Source organism: Stegodyphus dumicola, chromosome X1, assembly GCF_044657685.1.
Source record: "Stegodyphus dumicola isolate Sdum_Otavi_A_Nest chromosome X1, ASM4465768v1".
Taxonomy (NCBI): domain Eukaryota; kingdom Metazoa; phylum Arthropoda; class Arachnida; order Araneae; family Eresidae; genus Stegodyphus; species Stegodyphus dumicola.
In genome coordinates, this window is record NC_140780.1 from 196,031,138 (window position 1) to 196,057,421 (window position 26,284).

Sequence of the window (26,284 nt, forward strand, 5' to 3'; positions counted from 1 at the left end):
TAATGGCGCCAGTGACATAGCAGAAATTTGAAGCAGAGTTTATTCGTAAGAGGAATAATTTTCAACCATAGACTGATAAACAGATCAGCGTAAGCTAGATTCTTCCTTAGTTTAAACTACCACGAACTGAATTACAAACATTCCAACTGGGAAATCCAGAATCCAAGCTAAGCCTCTAACTAGCCTCTACTCCATCTCTGGGAAAGTTGCCAATTTGTCCGCAAACTCTCTATCGAGTTTTGTTGCCGCATCCGTTTGCAGCGTTTTGACGCCCGAATAATGAATTATGTATTAAACTCGGCTTCTCTTTAAAAAAAATTGCTTTTCTTTACCCTAAAATAAACGACGTGACGACCAGAAGCAATACGCGACTGGATATTTCATTCGTAATTTGCTCTTGTGACAACCGTGGTGTCTCACAGTCTTCAGAATCAGGATCCGCTTTTATTGTTTGCTCTGAATTTATTTATTTAACAGAACGTATATCCTTTTTAAATTCAATATCTTTCAGAAAATTTTTAGAAGCTTGTTTTTTCAGCTACGCATAGTGTTATTTAAGAATTGTGATATTTTAGTTTGTGTTAATTTAGAATTTTTCCGTGACAGCCTCAGCTGAGTAGAATAACATTTATTTTGATCGCATTTCGTAGCTTACGCTCAGATGACACAGCAAAATGAGAACTTAAAATTGATGCAACGTTTGGAAGGATTCTTAGCAAAAATGGAGGGTAAGGTAAGAAAAAAAAAAAAAAAAAACGGAAGTTGTTAGATGTAATTCTTTGAAAGACCAACGTTGATCCTCTTTTACTTACAGCTGTCTGTCTCTACAAACATTAAATTTTAAAAACCCATAAATAGAAAGAATTTCTGTTTTTTTAACTCTGTTTGCCTTTAATAGAGATCAAAATGAGGTCTGTTAATTTTATGAGATCTTTTGAATGAAAAACCATAACGTTAAGGTTCGTCGAGAATATGAATGAAAAAACAGTAAGTTATTTAAATTAAATACATCCCTAATTTAAAATGCATTAGTGTGAAGAATAATGTTGAAAACACCGTGAAGAATCAATAATTATTAAGCCTGCCAAAGAAAATGCTCTGTAATGCATGATAGTGACAATAGTTATAATTACGGTATTCCAGAAAGAATTCTAAAATCAAAAGTCTATTGAATATTTTTCTTTAAAAAAGTATAAAATTATTGACAAGATCTTCGTAACATTAAACCTATTTATTAGTGAGCTTAATTTATGCAGTAAATTTTCTTAAAATATTTTTTTATATCAACACTGAAACTAGTATGAAAGGATTTCATTCATTACAAATCACATAGCCTGTTCACGCATTATTCGGATTACTATTAAAGTAAAAAGAATCGTTTATTTTGTAATGTCCCGAAAAGTGTGTAGCAATGAGTGTTCATAACAAACTCAGTTTTTGGTCATATCACAGGTAATGATAACTTTTGTTTTCTTTCATTCACACATAGTAAAAGAATTATCTCCCCGAGAACCTATAGACTACATTTTAGGATTAGACTTACATTAAACGCGTTAAATTCGATGCATTAATTATAAATTAATGATAAAGTTTTTTAGAAATCATATTTTATTGTGATTTATGTCTAAGGTCGGATTTGACTTCAATGTCTTGAAAAGTAAATGGCAACAGTTTCGCAGAGTGAATATGCAGCTTCTCTTTTCTCAATTCATACTTCCATTCTCTTCGTTGTTTACCCATTTCAGGTACTTTTTTCGTCCTTGATACCACAAGGGCAAAGTATATCTCATCTTATGTATCGATGTCCTTACGTTCTTCCTGATCGGGTTTTAAAATCGTGTCTCAGACAGAATAAGATTTCAGAGTTGCTTGACGGTATTCGGAATATTTTTTTTATTTATTATTTTTTATTTTTATTTTTATTTTTATTTATTTTTTATTTATTTATTTATTTATTTATTTATTTTGCCAATTATACTTTATAGCCTCAAATTCTGTACGCGCTCAAATATATAGGTGGCCTTTCATTCGTTTTTAATATTTTCGCTGAAAGTTTATTTTTTTCGATTTTCTTTTAATTATCTTTTCTATCAAGTTTCAACTACAGTACATGACATCTTTTCTAAAAGCACTCTAGCATATACATGACTTACAGAACATAATGCCTTGTAGAAGAAGACACCAATTATTATGAGTGTATTGTCAGGATTACTTTTTAAAGAATATTTAAGCCATATTTCCTCTTTCTGGCAGAAGCATCAGTTCCTTCATTTTACGGCGAATAGCAGAGTAACTGCTATAGGTTAAATAATCCTCGAAACTTTATTCGATTGGTCACGATGCATTTTGTTTAATTACGTTTTATTTACTGTACGTTTTAATTAGAATGGCAGTTAGTTAATTTTTGCTCGTCTGAGTTTGAGAATTTTATTCGCGATGTATAGTATAACTGCAACAGTTTACTGTAAGTTTTAATTAGACAGCTAGAGGATTTCTACTCCTCTGTGCTTGAGTGTTTTAATGGCTCTGCATAGTGTAATTAATTTAAATAACTATAATTCTGTCTCCTCGGAAAAGAAATTGTAGGTGAGTAAATATATTTTATGAACTTTCGAGACTTTGTTCTCTAAATCTATATTCCAGTTTGCCTTCCCCCCCTCCACATACTTAACTGCTACTTTCGGAACCATTGGATATCTTTACGTTATCAAGCTTAATTTTTTTTTTGATAGCCTATTATTTACCTTCTCAGTTACTAATAGATTTTACAGTCTTATAGTTGCCTTTTTCCTTAAATAATCAAACATTTATTTTTACTTTTAACTCTAATAACTAACTACTAATATACTTTTATTTTACCTTTTAGAGGTAGTTAACATGCTTGCTTATTTTCAGGTTTCGTATCTCTTTCTATGCAAATCTGGACAATTTACTGACTCCTCAAAAACGGTATCTCTTTTCATTACATAAATTTCCTATCTTGGCAAAGCAGAAATTGCTGTCGCGTCCGAGAAATATTTGTTGCAAGCTTCGTGCTCAAGCGATGGAATGCAAAATATGGTCAGCTAAGTCTTTTCTACATTAAATAAAAGCAGAAACATCTATGTGGGTTGTTAACTTATGATGGAATAACATTTAGCAACCCCCCTTCTGCTCCTGTTTAGCAAACAAAGAAATTTATTTTGAACCTCTCATTTGAAATATATCATCTTACGTTCTGTAATTTTAGTTTCTAGGACTGAATTTTAAAATAATTGGTTCATCTTAAATGCTTATCTCATGCGTTAAATTAAATCCGAGTACAAAAATCAGATAGCATTTTTTTTATTTTCATAATTTTTGATATTTTTAACTTTTTAATAGTTCTTAATTTTTTGGCGTCGTTACTGGTAAACTCTCCTTCTTAGTGCTTCAGCTGTAATCGAAAGTTTGCAGACTACAATCTTTTTGTTGACCTTCGTTTATTAATTTATTATTATCAGTTTGATTTATTTATATAGATATGGAAAGAGAAGCAGAGTATATGGCTTAATGAAAATGCAACACATCTTCAAAGAAAAAATAGCAATTAAAAATTGCAGTATCATAATTCATTATTGCTGTTTATTGTAACTGCTAGATATTTTACCCTTTACAAAATTTCACTTGTTATCCGAAGATCTGGAAGGCAGTTATAGTAGCATTTTTGTAATCCATTTACTATATGCTCTTATTAGGTACTGGAGCGTCAGGTGATGCAGCTGTTAGACCATATACGATGACAAGGCAAGACAAAGTTTTAAGGACAAATACCTATTTTTTTTTTTTTCCTGTATAGCATGGCGACTCTTTTTGTACATAACAAAATATTGATTCTGATTCTTTGCATCTTCTGTGCTGCAACCATTCTAAACCTGTTTAATCTATTAGAATGTTACTATAGAAAAAAATTCGAGACAACTTTATTCGCACTCCTTGGTCAGCAGTGTGAAGCAAACCGTCTAATGTGTCTTCTCTGTAGCCAACTGCAACATTTGATGAGCTTCTGCGAGATAATGCTGATAGTTTCTCTCTTTCCGAAGAACTGTACTGTTGTTTAGTCTCAAAGTACACTCATTTATGCTTGTAGTAAAAGACTTCGTGTTAAGACACAGGTGCATTTATAAATGGAAGGACTTCGCCCTTCACACGCATAAATGCCCTTCCAGATATATTTATTTAGCATCTCAAAGATAGGCACTGATCATAAGTTAGTTATAAGCTAAGTATTATAGTTTCGCTTCGCATTCTGGACACAAGAATCTGTGTGGTATATCAGCGTATTCTCCCTTTTTTTTTTTTTTTTTTTTTTTTTTTTTTTTTACGATGATTTTTTTTTCTTTTAATTTTTATGTACCATGAACAACTTTTCTCTCGATTATATCTCGATTCTATGTCTTGGGATCTTTCGACTATGCATTTTCTTCCAACATTACATTACAACAGTTAAGTGCAAACAGTTCACGTTTCTGCTAATGAACGTTTACGCCAACATTGATATATTTATCCTATTTGTTTTTAGCCCCCTCATTAATCGGTTATTCGCGATCTTACTGGTTGCAAAGTCCGCTGCAGCAGAAGATCTAACAAAATTGCTGTAACCGCAGGATGGATCAGCTGTAAGAAAAGAGTATTAATTCATTTTATTAACTGAGTTGAGCACCCTGCGATTCAAGCGGCTGGGAATTAATCAACCCCGATCAAGAGATGAGAGCGGTAAATCTTTCCGAACGCATTTCTCCATTCTTTTGTTCTTCAGCGTAGGGGTACCCCTTAATGAAAAGAAAGCCCGCCTTTATCCAGGGAGCGTTTACACTGTGGCGGGGATTTGCGACTCAGGCAGCGCAATTAACGTGGCGCTTTCCCTTAATGATCGCGCTACTCTGGTGACAAGAATGCGTTCCTCTTTTCTCTCAAATCAAGACATGACACACAGATGCGAGAATAGGAAAAGCAAATGATGGTATCAAAAAAGGAAAGAAGCATAGAAGCACAACATTTGGGGAGAGTTTATAAAATGTAGTACGGTATTTCAAGGGATTCCTTTCCCTAAGTACCACTCTTTTCAAAATAGGATATTCTTATTTCAATGAATTTTTGTCATTTCATTTATGAGTGTTAGTCTCAACTTTCTAAGACTTATTAGGATTTTTTTTTGGTTCACTGAGTCAAAGTAAAATAAATAAATGTGCATTCTTTCTTTTTAAGTGCAAGAATTATCTTGCTACTTGAATTAGATTCCTAATCACCGACATCAGCTTTCCTACAGCGCATCTATCAATACAAGAACTCTTAATATTGTATTCTGCTTCCCCAGGGAAGTCTAAATCAGGTTAAGACAGCGAGTGAGAAGTCATATTATCTGTTAGTGGATTCTAGTAATTGACAGACGCGGCTTAAGTAGAATTTGAGCTCCAATATTAAATGTAGTTAAGAGTCTAAGTAAGCAAGTAATGCATCATGATAGGAATAATTAATGGAAGTGCATCGCAGCTAAGCTTAGGTTTCTAGATTTTTCTCATGATTAAATCTAAGTACAGTTATTACTTTTACTATCAGCGATGTTTATACAAATACTTTTTCTAATGATATTAATTTGTCTATATTTCATTCTACATATCCATAATCGTAATTTGTAAATATTTGACATTTTTGTATCATGTTAAAGTAAGACAGGGATTCTGGATTAGGACGGACTAAGGCAAGGAATATATTCTTTTCAAATTTTGGACAACATTGACTCCAAGGTAAGTAAATTTTCTTCAAAAGCTAAATAGGAAAATAGCGTTGGCGTTGTATTTAAAACTCCGATTTATTTCCCTATTTACATTCCAAATTTTAAAAATAAATCTGTATTTCGTTATGCTTTTATTAATTTTCAGCGTTACGGATTCATAATTTTGCCTTCTTTGCAAGTCTGTAAGAAATGTCTAAGCCTTCATGGAAGCTAAGTATCGAAATTATGAACAACATTGTATTACTTTAGTAATTCCGCTACACTACTCTTCAGAAATATGATACAAAGAGCTTGTGGCAGCTTGCGTATTGCACAACGACTTCTGCAAATTTACAACAAATATGCAAATTTAACAAAATTCCGATATAAATTCCAGGAACAAATAACAAATATTAGTTAACAAATAATAGTTATTTAGCGTGGAGCTTTTTGGACATAAGTATTATAAGCACTAAGGACATAAGTTCTGAAAAGACATTTGTGACTGATGATTGGAACATGGCAAAGCAGAAGAAAGTTATTTTCCTAATTGAAAGGATATCTTCGTGGAAGACTTTCGAAGGGAAACTGGAAGACTTTTTAAGGAAAACTATTCACGTTGCACATAGAGAAAAACCATTAAAATCAACCATGCAACTAGCCCCATAGACCTTTGTTCGAACCCAGAACAAACTGTCAGTATTCAGCAGTCTTTAACCTCTCGATTACTGATGCAGAAGAATCTTCTGTGAAATTCACATATATTCTTTGAATTCTTTCTTCTGAAAATTCCATTAGTTTTCTTTTTGTACTAACCAGTTTTTCTCAAATAGTGACCTCGTAAGTCATTGATATATTTTATACCTTTCAGGCATGTTTCAACAAAATAAAGAACATGAATGTATTAACCTTTCTTAAATTCGGAAAAAAAGGTTTTCCGATAAGGAATTAGGATGAAAATCAAATTAATGAGCTCTTAGGTCTACTTAAAATTAGTACTAGATTCTTGTACAACAAGTAAGGAGTCAAATGTTCTTTAAATAACTTTTGAACTACTAGAATCCAAAAAGTTTTCCATAAAAATTCTTGTAGTCTCTTTCTTTAAAAAAATCTGCAGTTGGCAGGAAATTGGTGAAGAACTTTGCTAAAACTAATTCATGTATTAAAATGATTCGTTGTCAAAACGGATAAAGATCCCTTTATAATATCAACACAGAGCAGCCTATTTTAGGAATAGCAGCTTGTTAGGCAACATTTCTTTACGTCTTACATTTGATGAAATGCATTTTAAAGAAGTTTTTTAAGCGTTAAAAATTAAGACTCCATTCTGGAGGGAAAGCATTTATATTTTTTTTTCTGGCATTTGTCGTTAAGTATATTTGAAAATAAAATTTGAGAATTACTATTAAAAACTTGCTATTTTGAAGTTTTTTTGACTATGGCGTATGGTAAAAAGAATGAATTGAATTAAATTATAGTCATAATAAGCTTTCATTTAGTAAAACATGGTAATAATACAGCGGTTACCCACATGTGGACGCCCCACGCGTGAGTGTTACAAATATATCCAGAAAGAATTTAGGGTGGTCGAGAAAAATTTTGTAGATTTTGTGATGCTATATCATTATGAATGTTATTTATGTTTACTAATCAGTTTATAAATATTACTTAAATATTCATAGAATTTACTTTCTTTCTCTCAAGCGCTTTTATTATTATTATTATTATTATTTATTTTATTTTGTCCCGCCTCCTTTCCTTCTATCCAGACAGCTAATATACAAGCCTGTCACGTTAATTTGCAGCTGTATGCATGTGGGTAGCGGTACTAACTGTTTGGAAAAGCACTATTTTAATGTAGTAATTCTAATTTTAATTCGATGCTTAATTTTAAACTACTATCAAAAATGAAATTCTCCTGCACAACTATTTTAAATTGAATTGTTGCTATGTAAATACACTTTAATTGAAGACACGAATATTAATAAGTAACTGAATACAATCTGAACTATTTACATACACCTTTGCGCGAAGAGATTATAGTAAAATGTATTTACGTGTGACGAACATTCACTGAGAGATCATAAATTAGAGGAAAATACATAAATAAGTAAATAGCCTTCGCGAATGCATTTGGACATGGATCTAGAGCAGTGAAGAGACAACTTGCTATCACGCCGCACTCATTTATGCAACGTGCTGTTATAGTTGCACATTTTAAGTTTGCCTATACTAAATGATTTTGGCATGTTAATTATTGCAAAGGTTTACTAGCGTGAGTAAGAATCTATATTCTCTGTCTGTGATCTATATTCTCTGTCTGGGTACACATTAATAAGTTTACAAGGTAACAATCAATTTATAATCTACATTTGAAGGTGTATTATTCTAGTGACCTAATATTTATTTACTTTGCATTTAATGATAGTAAAGGCTAAGATCAGAAATTATATAAATGTTATTTTAATTTCATATTTTTATTTCTAATCATTCTTAGTGTAAGTAAATAATTTAAATGAGCGATTTCACATTTGCATAACTTCTTACATTGGCATTCAGTGATAATTTTGGCACATTTAAACCGAAAGATTTAATCTCTAATTGAAAATTAGTTCAACCCTGAATAAGAATACGAAAGGAATTTCACTTTATAAATTGGTTGTTACAGTAAAATTAGAAGATAATGCTGAAATTTGGAAAATAAATAGTTCTGCTTCGCTAAATCCCCCCCCCCTCGTCCAATTAGCTAGGATAGGCCATAGCAGTATTTTTATTTTTTAAATTACGTGTTTTTGTTTTAAATAATAGTTTTATTTTCTAAACAACTGACATTTAATTATTTCCTAGTACTCAAAATTGCAATGAATATAATATATTACTGGGGAATTGTGTTACTATATAAAGTTCCCTAATGGTCATATCAAGACTAAAAATAGTTATACGTTTGCATAGGAATTAATTAGGTGCAGAAGTCATAGTACTCTTGGTTTTATGCTTTTATTTAGCTGTTTATTTAACTACTAAAAATATGGCAAGAAGTATTATGTTCTTAAAAATCGCATTATATGTTTTCCTCCCTCGTCCTCGCATGTTTTCATTACTCCAAAGAACGACTTTCTTCTTGTTGAACTGTGGCTGCGCTCTCGTTTCAGCTTCGCCACGATAAATTCTAAAAGTGCTCCGTCTTGAAGTAAGACGAACGCTATTATACGCTGCTTACAATTAGAAGGCGGCAAGTACTTCAAGCCGTGACTGAACAACTAAGCGAGCAGGTTACCTCGCGTGTCAGTTGAACTCGCGACGCCAATATTAATAAGATTCTTTATGCGTTTCTTTTGTCAGTCATACGCAGAAATGAGAAATCCTTGAATAGTTAAAACTTTCATTAATTTTATTCCTGTAGCATCTCCGCAATAGACAAGCAATGCACCTGATCCTCAGGTAAATTTCACTTTACGTGATATCTAAATCAGTATGCCGAGTACCTACTCTTAAACAGGAAATTATTGGAAATTAATTCTTTTGAAGGTACAATAAATACAGCTGACCTTGCGACAGCTCAAATTTTCCCTAATTAGCAATTTGAGTAAGATATATAAGTATACAGCGCATAAATATTTCTGAAAGGCGATTAACTTTATTACTAACGGAAATAAATCACAGGAATCAGCAACACAATTGCGTAAGAAGGGAATACAATTTTTCACTTGTTATAATGAAGGTATATTTTAGTAATGTAAGAAAATACAGAATTTTTAACTTAGATAATATTGCCGCTTCCTCATGTAATGCTACAAAGGTTTGAAAAGAAAAGAATAATTTTACTACGAATAAAATTTGTAATGGTTTTTCTTTTCAGATCTGTTACAGCTTCGGTTTTTGCCCACTTAACGTTGAGGAGTTTGATCATATTTGGCCAATTATTTAAAGAGTTATTTTAATGCTTAATGAATTTGAATTTTGTAGAGCCCGAATTTAATTTAAGTGTCATTTTTTAAAATACAAACTCCATGCGTCATGGATCACTGTTCAGCAAATGCCAAACCATAACAGAAAACATTATTTAGGTTATGCTGTGCTATAGCTGCTATATTGAGAGGATAATAGGATAGACAAGCTGCTAATATTTATTTAAGTGTGCTCACGCATACGTTAAGGATATAAAATAACACAAATATTATTTGACAATGTTTAATATAATATGGGTCATACCTGGCTGCAGTGTCTTAAGATCTGAATGGAAAGAAAAATTAATAAAACATGATTTCTTAAATCTCAGATATTTACATTTTCCTTAACCACACAAAGAATTCAAAAGCTATTTATCCGAAATTATCTAGATTTCATAATTTAGAAAGAAATAATCAAAATTATTTTAGAGGTTTTAATTAGCGATACTCATTAATTTATCGATTTTTCTAACTTAGGGTGTACTCATGTTGTTGGGCTTTGAAGCAAATTTATTCCTAATTATCTAGATTTCATAATTTAGAAAGAAATAATCAAAATTATTTTAGAGGTTTTAATTAGCGATACTCATTAATTTATCGATTTTTCTAACTTAGGGTGTAGGCTACGCGGGCGTTTTCATGTTTTCTCGTATTCATGTTTTCCCGTGTGTAACGTGCATACTAGTCAGTATCTTCCTAAAGCTATCCGCAAAGGCATTATTATTAAAGCCTCGAATTTATTATGACAAAGTCATAATAAACTATTATGTCGTAATATTTTTGTCGTGATATAAGTGAAACCGCATTGCATCAAATCGTAATGAACAATGGCTTTAGAAGATTAATACACACGCAGGATAAAACTTCAATATTTGTCGGCGGTGTATCAGTTTGAAGGTGAATATTGATGCAAATATGCAGCTGAGGTAAATTAACTTTCCGCCTTTTTTTATGAGGCTATAGTAGAGACGGTGTCTACAGATAATATACATAAGTAAGTAATTTTGCGCCGCAAATTGTAACAGCAGAAATGAAAAAGAAAATATTTTGACTGTCTTTCATTGCTTTTAAGGCACAGGAAATTTTGCATCGGATACTAATCATGAAAATATTATGAATGGATTGATTTTTTAAGGGAAGAGGAGAATAAAGCTTTTTAAAAAGAGAAGAAAATTTTTATATAAGAAATAGTTTCAAAAAATAACTTTTTAGCAAGTTTTCTGGGTGGTCGCTAACACAGTCCTCCGTTAATATGCGACGTCTAAGTAATTTAATACGTTCCCCGGAAATACCAGAGAGCCGCGCGCATCATTCACGACTGGGAAACTAACGTCATGACACATGCAACAAGTCCCACAGGGCTGCCAAACCTCCCGGTAGTAAATCTTCCCACAAAACAATACCTTGATTAGAAAGGGAGGTTCGTGCCCTTACCCTGTTGTTCCCCTTCTAATCGTTTACATTATGGGATAATATGTAAATTGATTTTTGTTTTAGATTAAAAGGTAAGAAAATACTATTTGCCATAAAACTTAAAGTGCATTTACTTCTCTCAAACCTTTTGAAATGAATTGCAATAGAAATGATTCAAAAACATTTCTTGCAATGAATTCCGTGAAATAATTATTTTGATATGGGTAGTTAAGTCTTTTAACGGTAATATGATTGATATTTTTATTTTCATTCTTGACATTCTACAGTTATAAAGATATTTCAAATGCCGTATTTGCACCCCCCCCTTTTTTTTTACTAATTGTATTGTCAGAAAATCGAAGGAGAACCGAAATCGAGAGGAAAATTATGCAAATAATTTCATTTTAAAAGGACGCGGTTGCAGTATACTTATGGATAAACTAAAGGTAACTGTAACAATATTATTTCCTTGAATGAAACCTGCATACCAGTAAGCTTACATAATAATATTAACATCGCAATATCTAATAAGATATCTTCCTACTTCACTGTAACTTGAATCTCACTCTTTCTTAGTCTTATATTTTCTATTCCTTAGACCTCAAATCATCCATAAATAATTCCCGAAGACGAATGTGCAGCTGACTTGGTGAAACTGTAGACTGAATGTCAGTTCGTCGTTGCTTCGCTGTGATTGGTCGGTTTTTGTATTAAGTTAGCATAAATTTTAATAGTTAGAAGGGAAAGGTTAAATTTCGAATGCATTTTGTCACGGTTTGTGTTTGTTAGTAAGACGAAAACACTCACTACATGGACGAATTCCTTTTAAAATTTAGGGGATCTAGTTCTCTGAACGCAGTGAGGAAGGGGAAAATTAAGTGACTATTTTTAAGAATTTCAGAACCTGGCATTAAAATTCCAGAGGGGTAGGAATACCCGAGGAAATATGGTAAATCTTATGAAATCTCGAGATAAGTTATTTTCAGTGCATTATAAAACAAGGGCGAAAAAATATTATTAAATAGAAGTATATTAAATAATTAAATAAATAAGTAAAAATACTATATTATACAATTTTTATAAAATTTATGTCTAATAAGCAATGTAACTTGAATCTAGCAGAGTCACAACGACTCCTTTTTTATTCTCAATACTACTAACTTCAAGTAAAGATTTTCTTTGATTACAGTCATGCATAAGTATAAGCGCATCTAGATTTGGCTGATTAAACATAATGAGGGATATTAATAAGTGATTTTTTTTTTCAAGTAATCTTAACAAAATACTTCGATTTGCCAAATGAAAACTACTCCTATAGATTTAAATCGAATTAGGAATCAGTTTTATAATCATGTTAATGATTATATTAATGAGATTTATTTACGTATCTCACAATATGCAATTCTGATCAGAAAAGTAGATGCGTGCTGTTTATTGACGCATATTAATAGGAACTGGTTCACTTATCACAATTGTATAAAAACAGACAAATGTTCATAAAACAAATGTGATTTTGAATGCTTTTTTTTAGTTAACTTTATTAATATGTTAAAAATTTATCTGTTTGCACATAAAAACTGATTAAGTTAAGAATTTATTCATATGGTAATTTATAATCAGGTATTTATTAGGTGTAATATTTAAGTGAATTAAGTATATATATATATAAGTGTTTACCGTAATACAAAAGTCAGAGAAAAATTTCAAATTGTAGACTCATTAGGGTTTTTCTGAAGCAAGAAACGTGAAAAATGTCCATTGCCCTCGCCAGGACTCGAACCCTGGATCTCTCGAATCCGCGTCGAGTATACTTCCAATTACACCATGAAGGCATGCGGAAAAAAGGGAGAAAATACCTTATATACTCCCTCTTTTAAAGGGCGACTGGCGATTTGAGAACGAACCTAGTGGTGACGAATTATCGTTCACCACCTTTTAGTTCGGGCGCCATTGCAAAGTCATTACGTTTTTTTTTTTTTTTTTTTTTTTTTTTTTTTTTTTTTTTTTTTAGCCGGATGCTACTTACAAAATTGTAATATATTTAACAGTGGTTGTAGATTCATTAGAATCAGCCCTCCCCGAGACTCGAACCTGGACCTCTCGAATATACAGCGAGTAGGCTTCCAATTACGCCACGAAGGCATGCAGAAAGGAGTGAGAAAATACCTTATAAAGTACTGAAAAATATATCATGAAATTGAATATTACTATATTTTTTAAGAAAATTTTGTAAAAGAAAACATGCAGTAAACAATTTCATGAAATTTAATGCTTTGAGATATCTGAAATGTTATGTCGAGTGAAACAAAGACAGTTTACGACTTTCATTTTTTCTGTTTCGTTCCATTGTTGCTAAAAGAAAGTAAATCAAATTGTCTTCTTCCATGCATTAATTACAGACCAAATAATTTTTTTCTGAAACTATACTTCTATTTACTATAGCGAGATGTAATCAATAATTTTATTAAAATTTATTTTTGCTTAAACTTTCGAAGTCGTTATGTGCAACTGTAATAAGCATGTAATTTAACTGTAATAACTGTCTGTTCTAGATTATTTATATATTTCATACTTAAGGTAAATCTAGCATATCTGTTTGATTTTAACACACATGATAGCCGTAACAAAAAGTGCGCATATCTTTTTTGATATAGCTTTTTGTTAATTTTTCGTTTTTAGGATTAAATTGCATTATGTAAATTCCAGACGATGTACATCAAAAGCATAACGCTAACGTATTTTAATCAAGCCATTTGAAAAATTATTTAGCATGAAAAAGCAAACAATCTTTCTAGGCAGTTTCACCGAGATGCATACTTTGCTTCGGCGCGCCTGCTAACACGGCATCATTAAGAGCAATTTGAACGTATTAGCGAAACTTGTCCACTCATGTTATTAAAAAAATAATAGATAAATAAAGAGAAAGGGGAAAAAAGCGCAGAAACATCTTTGGAAGTTCTACTACTCCTCTTCTATTCTCCCTCTCTTCTTCATTAATTCTTCCTTTGATTTGCAACAGTCTATAGTGCTTTTTGCCGTAATCAAACTTTAATACAAGTATAGCTGAGATATTTAAGAGATGTAGATAAGGAATTTTATTCTAATCGTTGGATTCAAACTTAGGCTCCCTGCAGACTGATGAAGAGTCTTCATCCTCAGCTATTAATGCATTCTTTGAAGATAAGTGAGAGAAAAATGCTATTTAAACTTCTAACGTATGGTGAATAACACAATTTAGCTCCTGTTTAATGTATAAGATATTTCTCCCGCCTTCTTCTCATCCCTTCGTGGTGTAATGGTCAGCACATTCAGCGCGTATTCGAGAGGTCCGTGGTTCGAGTGCCGGTGAGGGCATTGCTCATTTTTCACAACTCCTGCATCCAAATAATAATAATAATAATAATAATGACGATACAAATGTAATAAGCAAAACTAAATGGTCCAATCCTAGTGCAATATTTTTGCTATTTAAGTTTCCAGATACAGTTCGAAAATTTATTTTTCAGCGCAATTATTAAATTTTTAGCCTTTTAATTTAATTATTCCTTTGATCTCCTAATCATGTGTTTATACTTTATGCAGAAACTGCAAGTTCATCTTTCTTGAACCTCAATACGATTACTTCGATAAGTTGTTAATAACATCTCAATGTGCACAATAATCTTCAAGTCCATTTTATTACCTGTTAGGATGCCATCATCATACGATCATACTCAGATACGATCATTTCATTAATTATTTATAAGATACTTGGCTTATTTTTTACAGTTTTACCGCATGTTCACTTGGGATCAAATACTAAAGTTTTGGGGAAAAAAAGGAGTAATTTACCTTGTATTTGATTCCGATGACTGAACGAACTGAATGCTTCAGGTTTTAGAGCTCTCCACATATGCAATGTAAGTGCGAGCGAATGCTGCTTAAGTCCTTAACGAAGGGATTCTTTAGACAGATGACGGCCTAGTGCTTTGCTATACTTACTTAACCAGCAAATTAAACAGATTACATTAAAAATAAGATGAACTATTACATTAAACATATACAGTCTATTTCAGTGCTAAATTCTGATTCTTTGCTCCGAGTAGACAATCAAGCGACTTAAAGCCTTTTCTTGGTCTTCCAGCGAAAATAACTCCAAACTAAGGTTTAAAATAAACAGAGCAATTTACCGTTTTTATGGATTAACAAAACATAAAAATCAAGATGAAACGTGAGTAATTTAAGTATGCAATTCCTACTCCAAACCCCTACTGTAAGCTTTGGCTCAGGTCCTCTAATCACACGAGTCAAACACGGCTAGCGAAAGCTAAAGCCGATTCAGCTAAAGCTAAACAAAAATAATTCGGGGATGATCAGCTGTCTGTATTAAAAGCTCTCTCTCTTAACTTCAAGAACTCCGTTCATATACACGTTACTTGATTTGCCTCCTAGTGGGAGTCGACGACAGTAATAGTAACAGTAAAGATAAAAATAAAAAGTTAGTGGGTTAATAAGCATATACTCTACAAATATTATTTGCTAATCTAATTTAATTAGCAATTAATTATGATCAAAAGCAGTAATATAAGTATTTACTATTCTCCTATAGAGATTCACTTTTCCCCACTACTGGCATATTGCTTCAGTATATTGTTAGAACTGAATGTAAGCTGTAAAAAGATTTCGCATGTGCTGTACGATATATTAAATCTTGGCAGTTTGTTTGCTTGCACTATATACTAAACCACTAAAAGTTTTCTTGATGGTTTCCGCTGAGAAATTTACTCAGATTACTTCTCTTTCCGATCTTCGTCTAATTTTCTCAGCGCAAAAACATACCTTGTGTACCCTTTCCTTTATCTGGAATAAAAAGCAAGTAATCTAAGATTTCTCTGCTTCAAACATACGGATCTCCAAGCGAAAAAGAAAAGCACTTTTCTATTGCCGGTGCTCCTGTATTCCGTTTGGAGGACTTTAATTTAGCTCCCTAATTCTAACACTGTGGCCACTTCAGCCACCCTCTTAGAGAATTCCATCTATTTCCTTCGGATTAATTCGAAAGAGATCCAGCAACAAGGAGAAGGAACGGTGACAACAATGTCTTGAACTTCTTCTGTCGATTTTAAGGGACAATGGGGAAGAAGAAGGGCAAAAGAAAAAAACAAGTGCAAGGAAACAAAAAGGGAAGAGAATGGCAACTTCGATCGCGATTATATTCCGCCTAATGCGACGCACTTTGAAATCCCTACCGAATCCCTAGGGATGATTGATGGAGGGGATTTGAGATTTCGGGGATTTAAAAGTGTCTCAAGTGCAGCCCTTTGTGGATTCAAATGTAATCATTCCCTTCAGCGTGTTCAGCTTTTTCCATCTCAGAGAAAGACCTTTCCTACCTTTTAGATGATCTGTTTCATTTTATTGTTTTCTTTTGAATATGACCCTGACTGCATTTCTTCTACTTAAATCAAGAGGGAGAAGTCATTCGCTTTTAATGAATGGCTTCTTTCACCGATTTATAATTATGGTGCTTTTTGTTTGTAATAATGAATAAGAAAAGTTATTTGCATCATCCTATTATTAACTCACTGCATACAGGTGCAAAATAACATTTCATTTAATACTCCCTTATAACATCTGTTTTATGAAAACTACTTTGCTGCATGCATTTGAGAAAATAATGCAGAAGCGTCGATAAAAATTTGTCCTAATAAAATATATGGGAAACATTTAGAAACCATTAACTATATCAATAAGAAAAATTATATTCTTGTTTCTGAATTTTATTAATTTCTGAATGTTATAACTATCTACTTCACTAAGAAAATTTTTGCTATGAAATCAGTACTTTTCCTGATAGACTACTACAATTCAATACCAGTTTGAGCTTTATAATAATAACTCATTAGATAATTGTAACTGGCGAAAATTGCGGAAAATTTGTTAAGAAAATTATACAAGTATTTGATCAGGAAAAGTCTCAAGCAAAGACGCTTTCTTTTTCCGAGAAATGCGGAAACTAAAATTAGCATTTAATATTGTTTAGAAAAAAGAAACACAGTTTCAAGTTAAACAACAGTGTGAAATTCCATGCATTTACTTTTACCGAAGGAAACATATTCAACAGAAAAAATTAAAAGCACATTAATTTCAGAAGCAATCTAATAATTTGTATGAAGTGGATTGGCATATTGTGATTGAGAACATATTTGCTATACGTAACCGTTGTTATATATTTAATTTAATCAAGATGTGTGATTTTTTTGTCTTGTTTGTGTGTGTGTGCGTGCATCTGTGTGGGCAGATAGCAATAAATGTACTATTATATAGATGCGGTTTTGCTATTTTAGCTGATTTATTTACTTAACGTAATCACAATATTCTGTTTCTAAAATAATCTTTATAATTCTATAAATCTTAAATCTTTTAAATGAGTAACCTTAAAAATTCGTTAACTATTATTCGAATATAAAGATTTTCTTTATTTTCTGATTAAAAAACTCGGTCATTATTCAGACTATTAAAGAGGAATGCAGAAAAGAAATCAAAGAGAAATTCTAGTAAATGAGTTTAGATAGAGCCTGCAATTCAGTCCCCTCACTGCAGGAAATCCGAGAAAAGCATTTTAAATACTTTACTGTTACAATAAATTCGAAGCGCCAGTTGAAAGCGCAATCGTGCCGTTAGTGATTATACGAGAAACCAGTTAAAGTGAATCTTACGATCAGATTACTAGCACTCTCAAAGCCTCTGTGGAATCCGAATTTGATTTGTGCCTGTGAAATAACCTGAGCGGAGATAATTGTCCTATTGATTTAACGGTTGTTTTAAATGGCCGCTAATTAGCGCAGAATCTGTCTGTAACCAGCGACCTCAATACTCTACAATTATTTGGAACTCAATTCCTCTGAGAAAGACGGAATTCATTTACCAAAGGTAAGTAAAATGAAAAATTCCATTCAAAAGCTACAACGTATAGGAATTCAATATTTATGCTTCTTGCTCACATTTGTCAGTCTGAGGATATTTTAACATAAACTAGAATCGAATCAACTAACAATCGATGGCTTAAAAGAATAAAATGCGCAGAACTGTCAGCTAAACTGCATTTTTTCTTTTTAAATTAAGAATAAATTATTTTATTTGTGTATTATTAACTGGATATATTTACCTTATAATAGAGTTAAATAAAATAAATGCTATAAATAGTTTTCACCAAAAATTAGCTCCATGCTTAGGTTAGGCAGACAAATTAATTTTGAATTTAGAATTAACTACGCATAAACAATGATTTATGGAGTTATACTGAATACATTGATTTCAGTGTAAGGTTTTTATTGATCTACTGAAGGAACATTAAGGGGTGTGTACGTTATATGAAGGTTTTATTGAACAACGGTTATTAAGCTGTTTCCTGAAAGATTTGAATTAAAGTGGCACAGAAGTTTGTATTTCGTATGATTCTAAAATTCATGTCTTATCAAACGTGTTTTACCGGTATTCGCTTGATATGATCCCGACAAGAAACTGTCAATTTTAAAATTATTTATAATAACAATATAGGAGTGTGTTTGCAACACAATAAAATTCAATAAAATTTAAAAAATAAATTTACGACACCAACAGATTTCCTTCAAAAAAGAAAAAAGGTGCAAAATATTCAAGCAAGTTCCACATATCAAACTATTCGTAATAGTTTTTCTAAATAAATCGCGATGAAATTTTAAGAGAAATATATGCAAAGCTGAAAAGAATCGTTTACAGAAAACCCCTTGCCTAAACATCCGCTTAACGCCCGCTTCCTGTTTTTATCATGAAAATATACCATTAAAACTTTAGATGTAACAAGTGTTCAAAGATTTATCATTCTAAGTACTCTTCATCATCATTATTCCGATACTGCATAAGCTTAATCTCCGTTTAAGCAGATAACTTACTTTAGTCTTTACTTAAAATCATTATTCTATCTTTCTGTCATTTAGCTTTCGAAATAACTTTATTGTCTTCGCCTGACATCACATACTGAGAACAGGGGTCAACCAAACTTTGCTTTGCTTTTCCATGAGACTGCATTGTGTTTATGATTATCAAGACTGCACATATTACGAATTTAATGATAAAGATAAGCAAAACAGTTGTTAATACAAAGAAACTATTAATTGTTTATTGTTTCCTAATAGAAAGAAGTGATAAGTATCTACATATTCCTCTCGCTGTGTCTGCATGTATGCATACATTCCAGTAAGTATCTAAATACATGCTATGTTAGAAGTAATAAGATCCTTGCTTTAATACATTTATTTTTGTCCCAAAAGAGAAAGGATTTTCCTTTGCTTTTATCTATAAAATGAATAATAAATAATGAAAGCAATAATATATGATGTTCGTCATATATTTTATGTAGTGAACTAGAATCACGTATAGTTCATATTATTACATATTTTTTCTTTCATTGCAGACACTTGCTGGATTGAACTGGAAAAGACCTGCTGTTCATCAGTTATGTGCTTTTTCTGGAGAATTCAAATATATTTTTTTCTTTTTAGAAAATTTCTATCACTTCTGTTTTAAAGAATGAATTTATACAATCAAAAGGAAATTTAAAGTATTTTTTTGTAGAAATTTTTCAATTGTTTTTGAGAAGTTTATTTAAATGATTTAAATGTCATTAACATTTAATTAATTTAAATTAACTTAGCATTAAATTGTCTACTTTCTTAAAATTTTCTACTTAAAGCTCCACATGAAACTTTTTTCTTTTCCCGTTTTAGAGTTCTCCATTTTCTTTCAGGCTTGCTTCCCTTCCATTTGATGATATCTCATAAAATCAATCTTCGTTTGGTACCTGATATATTTGCTTTCTACGCTAGTTTTTCTTTCGTGTAGATATCCGAAACTGAATCAAAAAATTACCTCACTGCTGGTTTTGAGGTTTTTCCTTATCGTAAAATATCGCATTTATAGCTATTCCACGTGGACAGGACATTTCTTGCTTTCTTTCTGTTCCTCCAATTCCTTGTTTTGTCCCCTTCGATCATCGGATCGGAATAACTCCAAATGATCATCATATTACCATTCCTAAATAATTAACTGAATAAGGAACTAAAAAAATAAATCTCTTAATAATAACTTCAATGCAGCGAGGAACACGCTGCAAAACGCATATAATAATTCTAATAATAAACGCATATAATAATCTAGCAAAACGCATATAATAATTCATAAAATTATTTTTGCTTTTTATATCTAAAGCGCTTCATAACGGCATTTTGTTGAATGGATTCCTTAAAATTTTAAGTGCTCGGAAAAAATATTAAAACAATGCTTAAGCATTTTAGTATAAGGCAGTATGCCCTAAAAATGGAGCAAATAATATTAAAAAAAAATACAAATATAAGAATCGGAACGCTTATTTCTCAGTCTTAATAGATAGGAAAGAAGTTTAAGATAGCTATTTCACAGTGAGTTAAAATTAGTTCAGAAATCTTACTTTTAAAATATTAAATTAAGATGGTACTTTTAATAGAAGTTTTAAGTTGTGATCGGAGTATGTTTGTAAGTAAGCGTGCAGTTTAATTATTCAGCGCATGGACAAGAATCTTAACTTGGTTCTAATCTAAACTTCATGACTAAATCTTAACTTCCTGAATTTTTCGATTGATTAGTTTACTATAATCAAAGTAAACTGAAAAGTCTGTGGATTAGTAATACTCGTTATCATCTCAACAGTTTTCGCTACAATACAATGGATATTATAAGAGCTTTTACAGGAAAAAAGGACTTCGCATTGAAATGCTTCGCATGAAAATTGAAATGATAAGTTATTTACATTTGGTGCTATTTACATTTTCAGAAGAAGAATACATTTAATTAATTTTTCTATGAAAAAGTTTGTTAAGCACACTTAGAAATGTAGTCGAGATTTATAACTGGCAAATTAATCTTTATCTCAAATTATTCTACAGAAACATTTATTCATTTCTTAAAGGTAAGTAATATTACTACAAATCATAATATTTTGTAGCTTGATATTGTTAAATTAAAATAGTTTATTTTGTTACTAGTTTTAATTTTGTATCATCTCAGCTAAAATTTAATTTTGTTGCACTGCTCTTCTTGCTCGGCGCAAAAGAATTTTTTATGTGCATGCTAATTTACAATTGCTAATTATATCTAACAGCATGTTGAAAAACTGGCCATAAAATTTACTTCGATTTCTAAATTAAATAACAAAGAAAATAGACCGATAACTATGTACATGCACGCAGTAGTTAATATTAAAACATTTAGTATAACTGTGCATACGTGCAGGGTAGAACGTTAAGTATACATAGCGTTACAATTATGTCATATCTCTTATTGGACAACGGCGAAACGGGGCGGAACAATATAATGCTATTCATGCAGCAACCGGTAACGAAGGGAATTCGCATTAAATCACCATAATGTTACTTTAAACTGTGAATGACGCGTAGGAAAATGCGAGTATTTATATTTGATTAACAACTATTCAATATTTCCAAATCTGATTAGTTATAGGTGAAAGAATACTATTTGGATAATTATAATGATATTAGCATATATCATTTGCTGCTTTTCTTTGAAGAAACTGAAAAGGTACTTTATAAATACTACAGTTTTCATAGCTTCTGTCAAAGTCAACATGAATATAAAAGTTAAAAACTTTGCAGAACTTTTCTAAAAAAGAAATTAACTCTAAATGTAATTATAAGCAGCAAATTAATGTAGAAGTAATGCATTAAAACGTACTTACAGGAAGGAGCAGGACTCATATCTCCACTGATCAAATAATAACGTTAAATATTTATATTTAAATTACTTTTTTCTTAAGTTTTCCTGTTGATTACTGGAGATATTTCTAAGAATAAGATATTTTATTTTGTATGAGAAATTTTATGCCTGTATTTTAAGTTTCCAGCCTTTATGCTTTTTTACAGCATTGTAAATTTTCTAAATGAAATTTGTAAAAAACTACTAAATAACGAAAAGAAAAGTTTTTCCATATTGAAACACACGTTAAGAAACACATTTTACATATTTATTGCACATTGAAATCTGTCAAAGAATGAAATGTCACGAAAGATTCTTTTGAATTGAAAGGAAGAAGAAAGAAAATAAATTCTCTTACCAATTTTAATCTGAATTTTTTTTTTCTCTTTTAGTAAAAGATCTATATAAATGCTTCTTAAAATTAAACCCTTTTTGTCAGGATACAAAGCAGTCAGGAATTCCAATTAAAATAACTTATTTTTATTATAACAAATTTATGAAAAGACCTTTTAAACAAATGCTTCTGTGTCGAAGTAAATATTTAGTCTATGTTTCATAAATCTGAAAATCAAATTTTAGTTTCGTAAACTGCGTTGATGCAGCTGAGTAACAGTTTAAAATGTTTTAGCTGTTGAATAATTTCATTTGCCTGATTTGGGGGAAAAAAGAGAGATGTCTTTTTTTTTTTTTTCCTTTGCTTCACTTGAATGTTTTTTATCTTGCATAATTATCATATTGCTTAAATAATAAAGACTAAAATTTGAATAAATTTGTTTTTAAATATATCACAAAACTCAGTTGTCGAGTTCTGCTAATTCAAAAACCTTAAGTTTTAGGTAACGACTTAATGACTCTTAAGAGTATTTTATTTATTTCAAATTGCTTTTTAATGCCTATAAAAAAAGGCGTCTTTCTCTTTGAGAGAACTTTTAAATGCTATTTAGCGGCCAGTTAAATAACACTAATGACTGGTGATACGACTGAAAAACGCACGTGCCGGGAAAAACAACTGAACATCATCTTTACTTCATTAACCGTTAAATAAATAGCCATCCACTCTCTTGAGGAAAAGTTGTCCCAGCAAAAATAATGAATGAATTGTTGGCACGATAAATAAAGTTCTATTTGTGTTTTATCGCCAACTGATACGGTTCCGTGTTGTTTCAGTAGCACTACCAGAGTTACGAGCTTCGGTGAAAACGGATGTACATCAGGTCAAAGTTCATCGCCTTCGCGCCTTTAAAAAACACCCGGTATTCGCCATCTTTGATATGACGAGGGAGGGAACGGGAAGGGGGAGGAATGTAAACAAATATGGCCGCCGACCACGAGCTCATCTGTTTCGCCAGTGTAGCGCGTTTTAAAAATAAAGAACGTCATTCCCAAATGTTCTCGATGAATGAAAAGGGATTAGGTGATGTGCGTGTCTTCCTGTTCTTGACATCTAGCTGTCAGCTTTAAAAAAAAAAAAAAAAAAAAAGAAAAGAAACTTTTTTTAATTTTTTCTTTTCTTTATAGGTCTGGGAATCAAGTTCTGCAGAAAAAGAAGAAAAGAATGGTAAGTACCTAAGAATAGCGTACAAGGTAACACGTTTTGAGATAGAAATGTTTTGCATGCCATACACCTTCCTAAGCAAACTGCGTTTGTATGTACTCTTCGTAATTTAAGTTAACGGTTTCTCAAACAATTTAGCTTAAATGACTTATTTTCTTTATCCGTTTTCTATCTGGTGCTATGGCATTATTCTTTCTCTTTATATTTCTATCTGCTCCTTTCGTCTTTAGTTTCTTGCACATTTTTGTATGTATGTTTGATAAAGCATCATAAGAATTCCTCTTTAAAATACTAGTATCATCTTTTTACTAATAATTCTTTCATGTTAAAATCCACCTCCTTTGATATTTACTTGCTATTCATGCATATATTGAAACATATATATATCATTCCTATTGGAATGCTTGTAAAACGAAATGACATAAAAGTTTATCTGTTTCGCTAATTTTTACTTGTTTCATTCGTATTTTCTGACAATGCATCATGGCTAAATATATGTTTCAAGAACTTTTGGGCAAAAAATTATCTTCTTAGATGAAGCGCATTTCTGCTTGAATGTATAAAATTAAGAAACAAAATTGTCGCTTGGGGTCAATTTAGGTGTGAAAAGAGACCTCAACAGATGCACGAGAAGCTCTTATTGCACTCGCAAAAGGTCACTGCATGGTGTGGTTGATAACATAATGGCATCACCAGACAATTATTTTCCAAAACGAAAGAGGAAATGCTGCTGCTGCTACAGTGATTGGTCAGCGATACCGATTAATTAATTTTTTTTTTTTTTTTTTTTTTTTTTTTTTGACGAAATTTGGAGGATATTGATTTGGAGAGCATGTGGTTTCAGCAAAAGGTACCACATGTCACACTATTAACGCTACTCTCGACGTATTGCAGAAGAAGTTTAGTGAAAGCATAATTTCACGAAATGCAACTATTAGCTGTGCCCCCAAAATCAAATTTAACTCCTTTAAATTATTATTATTATTATGATTATTTTGGACTGATATAAACTACGTAGTCTATGCAAACATACCACAAGCCCTTGAAGCATGCATTAAGAATAAACATCAAACGCTGCCTGCACTCGTCACATTAAGCCCTTTTATTGCACACAGCCATCGAAAATTGTGTTCATCAAAGTCGCTCGTGTAGACAAGTCGAGGGAGACACCTAAATGATATTTTATTCAAAGCATAATGTCATAAGTTATATTTCAATATAATACAAAACGTTTGGTTGTAAATGAAATATTTTTTAATTTATTTTATTTTCAAATCATATCATTCTTATTGGAAGGCCCGATATATCTCTCTCTAGATATATATATATATGTTGAATGACTTGGTAGATGTATACGATGAAAGCCGAAACATGGAGTGAAAGATCTAGTCCTGGCACACATTTGCGTTTTATTTCATGGTAAACACAGAAATTGCATTTCTTGATCACTCGATTTTTTTAACTCTTAGTTACTAAATTGGCACAAGACATGCGCCTGTGTTTTTAAGCAAATTATATATTTTTATAATGTATTTTCAGTAAATAAGAAAAGCAGCACCAGCAAGCCAGCATGAGAAAAAAGCAGAAAAGGAATCCCCACAGGCTGCCTCGAAGGTCAAGATAAGACTGGTTTAGTTTTAGCTCAGCTTCATTTTCATTAGTTAACTTAAGATTTAGCTAGGAAATTTTAATGTTATGATATGGCTGCTTCATCAGCGTTGTAAAATTCTTGTGAGAAGAATAAATTTTTAAATAATGTAGTTTCAAGCTACTTATTACAAACAGCTACTATGTTTTAGGGTGGAAAAGGGAAATAATCAAATTAAAAAAGGTCTATTGCAAATTATAGTTAGTATTTCATCTTACCCATCTTTTATTTTTCGTACTTATATACGTATAGATTCTTAATAAATGTGTAGCATATACACATATTTAAGTTTTGTTTTTCGTATAGCTTTGTTGCATCAGTTAAACAAAAATGGGAGTGCATAATAACGCTCGCATGTGCCATTTATGCGTAACAGTAAATTTCAAAATAGCAGAATCTTCGAAGCCAATATAATATTTCATGAGTTCAATGAAAATAGCAAAAAGTGCTACTAGTTTCTTAACAGTGATAGTGCTAACATCTCCTGCCTCCTTGAAATGAAATTTCAGATGTGACCGCTCCGCTTCATACACATGTAAATTGAATTCAACGTACTCATTGTAAAGAATTTTAATCTAAACTAGGCTTCTTTAAACGAAGTGCATTCCATAGCATCTAGTGAATACGGCAAAAGCTGTATTTAAATAAAAGCAGTTTAACATATTGATCAATTACAATTCCAATATTAGCAAAGAAATATGTGTTATGCATGCATGTTGAAATACAAGAAAGAATTTTTGTGCATGTATTTATATAAAAATTAAGCGAGGCAGTATCATTTTTGGAGTCCTAAGTCAGTCGTTACGCAGTACAGCTTAAACATATTAATAAATTCGAAGCGAAATGCACCTTTATTTAGTTGAGGCCCACCAGCGGCCGCTGAACTCTGGTACTTCCGACCTGAGTTCAAATTTAGGCGAACGGGCTGGCTACATGGGTGTCTTCGTGGTTTTTCCTATGTGTAACGTATATACCAGTCAGTTTCCTTTAGAAAGTATTCCACGAAGGCATGATTCTCCTTAGGCAGATAGATTTAGCGTTCTTTGCCATAACAAACTAAACCAAACCAAATCTTGTCTTTTGGAAGGACAGCCTAGCGGCGGCCGTCCGAAAATTAACGCAGTGGACTGCTGCCTTTATAACTGAATTTTGACTTTAAAAGTGGTCCTTTAATTTTTTAATTAATTAATAAATTAATAAAATTAATTAATAAAATT

At 31.6% G+C, this 26,284-nt stretch overlaps 1 long non-coding RNA gene across 1 annotated transcript in view; it reads left to right on the forward strand.

Moving 5' to 3' along the window:
* LOC118197243 (uncharacterized) overlaps positions 1 to 25,179 on the forward strand; it is a 32,851-nt gene extending 7,672 nt beyond the window's left edge. Inside the window, exons 2-3 of the long non-coding RNA XR_004759547.1 lie at positions 23,383 to 23,422; positions 24,959 to 25,179. This is a non-coding gene — a long non-coding RNA (uncharacterized LOC118197243). The remainder of the gene's footprint in view (positions 1 to 23,382; positions 23,423 to 24,958) is intronic.
* The last annotated feature ends 1,105 nt before the right edge of the window (positions 25,180 to 26,284 follow it).